We start from the raw sequence: 4,771 nt of genomic DNA, 5'->3' as shown, positions 1-4,771 counted from the left end.
CTGTCACCCCCCCCCCCCCTCGCTCAGAGTGAACTGTCACCCCCCCCCCCTCGCTCAGAGTGAACTGTCACCTCCTCCTCGCTCAGAGTGAACTGTCACCTCCCCCTCGCTCAGTGTGAACTGTCACCTCCCCCCTCGCTCAGAGTGAACTGTCACCTCCCCCCCCTCGCTCAGAGTGAACTGTCACCCCCCCCCCCCTCGCTCAGAGTGAACTGTCACCTCCCCCCCTCGCTCAGTGTGAACTGTCACCCCCCCCCCTCGCTCAGAGTGAACTGTCACCCCCCCCCCCTCGCTCAGAGTGAACTGTCACCCCCCCCCCTCGCTCAGAGTGAACTGTCACCTCCCCCCCCCCTCGCTCAGAGTGAACTGTCACCTCCCCCCCCCTCGCTCAGAGTGAACTGTCACCCCCCCCCCCTCGCTCAGAGTGAACTGTCACCCCCCCCCCTCGCTCAGAGTGAACTGTCACCCCCCCCCCTCGCTCAGAGTGAACTGTCACCCCCCCCCTCGCTCAGAGTGAACTGTCACCTCCCCCTCGCTCAGAGTGAACTGTCACCTCCCCCTCGCTCAGAGTGAACTGTCACCCCCCCCCCCTCGCTCAGAGTGAACTGTCACCCCCCCCCCTCGCTCAGAGTGAACTGTCACCCCCCCCCCTCGCTCAGAGTGAACTGTCACCCCCCCCCCCTCGCTCAGAGTGAACTGTCACCTCCCCCCCCCTCGCTCAGAGTGAACTGTCACCCCCCCCCCTCGCTCAGAGTGAACTGTCACCCCCCCCCCTCGCTCAGAGTGAACTGTCACCCCCCCCCCCTCGCTCAGAGTGAACTGTCACCCCCCCCCCCTCGCTCAGAGTGAACTGTCACCTCCCCCCCCCTCGCTCAGAGTGAACTGTCACCCCCCCCCCCTCGCTCAGAGTGAACTGTCACCTCCCCCCCTCGCTCAGTGTGAACTGTCACCCCCCCCCCTCGCTCAGAGTGAACTGTCACCCCCCCCCCCTCGCTCAGAGTGAACTGTCACCTCCCCCCCCCTCGCTCAGAGTGAACTGTCACCCCACCCCCTCGCTCAGTGTGAACTGTCACCTCCCCCCCTCGCTCAGTGTGAACTGTCACCCCCCCCCCCTCGCTCAGAGTGAACTGTCACCTCCCCCCCCCTCGCTCAGAGTGAACTGTCACCTCCTCCTCGCTCAGAGTGAACTGTCACCTCCCCCCCCCTCGCTCAGAGTGAACTGTCACCTCCCCCCTCGCTCAGAGTGAACTGTCACCTCCTCCTCGCTCAGAGTGAACTGTCACCTCCTCCTCGCTCAGAGTGAACTGTCACCTCCCCCCCCCTCGCTCAGAGTGAACTGTCACCTCCCCCCCTCGCTCAGAGTGAACTGTCACCTCCCCCTCGCTCAGAGTGAACTGTCACCTCCTCCTCGCTCAGAGTGAACTGTCACCCCCCCCCTCGCTCAGAGTGAACTGTCACCCCCCCCCCCTCGCTCAGAGTGAACTGTCACCCCCCCCCCCCTCGCTCAGAGTGAACTGTCACCCCCCCCCCCCTCGCTCAGAGTGAACTGTCACCCCCCCCCTCGCTCAGAGTGAACTGTCACCCCCCCCCCCTCGCTCAGAGTGAACTGTCACCTCCTCCTCGCTCAGAGTGAACTGTCACCTCCCCCTCGCTCAGAGTGAACTGTCACCTCCCCCTCGCTCAGAGTGAACTGTCACCTCCCCCCCCTCGCTCAGAGTGAACTGTCACCCCCCCCCCCCTCGCTCAGAGTGAACTGTCACCCCCCCCCCTCGCTCAGAGTGAACTGTCACCTCCCCCCCTCGCTCAGTGTGAACTGTCACCTCCTCGCTCAGAGTGAACTGTCCACCTCCCCCTCGCTCAGAGTGAACTGTCACCTCCCCCTCGCTCAGAGTGAACTGTCACCTCCTCGCTCAGAGTGAACTGTCACCTCCCCCTCGCTCAGAGTGAACTGTCACCCCCCCCCCCCCCTCGCTCAGAGTGAACTGTCACCCCCCCCCTCGCTCAGAGTGAACTGTCACCTCCCCCCCTCGCTCAGAGTGAACTGTCACCCCCCCCCCTCGCTCAGAGTGAACTGTCACCTCCCCCCCCCTCGCTCAGAGTGAACTGTCACCTCCCCCCCCCTCGCTCAGAGTGAACTGTCACCTCCCCCCCCTCGCTCAGAGTGAACTGTCACCTCCTCCTCCTCGCTCAGAGTGAACTGTCACCTCCCCCTCGCTCAGAGTGAACTGTCACCTCCTCCTCCTCGCTCAGAGTGAACTGTCACCTCCCCCTCGCTCAGAGTGAACTGTCACCCCCCCCCCCTCGCTCAGAGTGAACTGTCACCTCCCCCTCGCTCAGAGTGAACTGTCACCCCCCCCCTCGCTCAGAGTGAACTGTCACCTCCTCCTCGCTCAGAGTGAACTGTCACCCCCCCCCTCGCTCAGAGTGAACTGTCACCCCCCCTCGCTCAGAGTGAACTGTCACCTCCTCCTCGCTCAGAGTGAACTGTCACCTCCTCCTCGCTCAGAGTGAACTGTCACCTCCCCCTCGCTCAGAGTGAACTGTCACCTCCTCCTCGCTCAGAGTGAACTGTCACCTCCCCCTCGCTCAGAGTGAACTGTCACCTCCCCCCCCCTCGCTCAGAGTGAACTGTCACCTCCCCCTCGCTCAGAGTGAACTGTCACCTCCCCCTCGCTCAGAGTGAACTGTCACCTCCCCCCCCCTCGCTCAGAGTGAACTGTCACCCCCCCCCCTCGCTCAGAGTGAACTGTCACCCCCCCCCCCCTCGCTCAGAGTGAACTGTCACCCCCCCCCCTCGCTCAGAGTGAACTGTCACCTCCTCGCTCAGAGTGAACTGTCACCCCCCCCCCCCTCGCTCAGAGTGAACTGTCACCCCCCCCCCCTCGCTCAGAGTGAACTGTCACCCCCCCCCCTCGCTCAAAGTGAACTGTCACCTCCCCCCCCCTCGCTCAGAGTGAACTGTCACCTCCCCCCCCCTCGCTCAGAGTGAACTGTCACCTCCTCCTCCTCGCTCAGAGTGAACTGTCACCTCCTCGCTCAGAGTGAACTGTCACCCCCCCCCTCGCTCAGAGTGAACTGTCACCCCCCCCCACTCGGAGTGAACTGTCACCCCCCCCCCCTCGCTCAGAGTGAACTGTCACCCCCCCCCTCGCTCAGAGTGAACTGTCACCCCCCCCCCTCGCTCAGAGTGAACTGTCACCCCCCCCCCCCCTCGCTCAGTGTGAACTGTCACCCCCCCCCCCCTCGCTCAGTGTGAACTGTCACCCCCCCCCCCCCTCGGAGTGAACTGTCACCCCCCCCCCCCTCGCCCGATGTAAACTGTCACCCCCCCCCTCGCTCAGAGTGAACTGTCACCTCCTCGCTCGGTGTGAACTGCCCCCCCCCTCAGTGTGAACTGTCATCCCCCCCCCCCTCGGTGTGAACTGTCAGCCCCCCCACCCCCCCCTCGCTCAGTGTGAACTGTCACCCACCCCCCCCCCCCCTCACTTCCACCGGCCACACCTCTCCTATCACAAGCACAGCTTGTACATACTGTTCCTCACAATCACTCTCCCTCTCCAGCATTCTCCCCGTACCCCAGTACATTCACAATCCCACCTCTTCTCTGCCCACCCAGCCCCAAACAGCACTGTCTGCTTGTGCACAACAGGACTCAGTAACGGGGAAGAACATCCAGCAAAGCTGTGATGTGTGGGACTGAGTGACGTATCAGCCACTGTCTCCATTTGCCCTCTCACGGCCTTTGGCCAGTGTATGTGAGACCTGTCACCACCCAGGACACTCTTCTGATTAAAACAGATATTTAAAGCTTTATCAAAGGGATGGATCTTCAGTAGCGTCTTAGAGAAAGATGATGAGCAAAAGATGATGATGTAGGAAATTCCAGAGCTCATCAGAGGTAGATGGTTGAAAGTATGGACACCAATAGCAAAGCTTACGGATGATGAACAATTAGAGACTGGATAAGAGAGCATTAGAATAGTCTGAAATAAAAACAAAGTTCTGGAAATACTCAGCAGGTCAGGCAGCATCTGTGTAAAGAGAAACAGAGTTCGAGTTTCAGGTCAGTGACCCTTCATCAGAACAAAATGACCACAAGAGCTCGGGGTGACATGTGGAAAAAGTATTTTTACACAGTGAGTTGTTGTGATCTGGAACGTGCTGCCTGAAAGGACGAAGGAAGAAGATTCAGTAGTAACTTTCAAAAGGGAATTGGATAAATACTCAAAGGGAAAAAAATGACCGGTCTGCGGGGAAAGAGCGGGAGGTGGTTCTACTTAGATTGGTCTTACATGGAGCTGGCACAGGCGTGATGGGCTGAATGGCCTCCTATGCTGTCATGATTTTGAACACCCCCTTATCACATTGTTGAGGGTCAATGCAGTGATAACTGAGTACTGCAATGCAGTGTCAGATTAGATTAAGCTTGAGTAAACACAGAATCAAATATTAACTACAGAAAGGGAAGGTGTGCTCACTTTTTTAAAGCAGTGTACGATTGCACTGTTAATGTTTCATCAAGTAAAGATCTTACAGCTGGGTTTTATGTGACGGTTGCTAGTGTGTGTTTAGGTATCCAGGAATTACTGTCTGTATTGATCCCTCCATCACTTCCACCCATCCTTAGCTGGGAACAGTACATCCCACACCAAAACAACTCATAACTCATTCTTAACCAGAACAGCCTGGGGGGGGGAGGCGGGGATAATCAGTCAGTCAGGCTCCTGAACACCATCTCGAGACCCAGCTACAAAGTGCAGGGGTGCGAATG

The sequence above is a fragment of the Heterodontus francisci genome, chromosome 4 (assembly GCF_036365525.1).
Source record: "Heterodontus francisci isolate sHetFra1 chromosome 4, sHetFra1.hap1, whole genome shotgun sequence".
In the NCBI taxonomy this organism is placed as follows: Eukaryota; Metazoa; Chordata; class Chondrichthyes; order Heterodontiformes; family Heterodontidae; genus Heterodontus; species Heterodontus francisci.
This window is presented reverse-complemented; position numbering follows the sequence as displayed.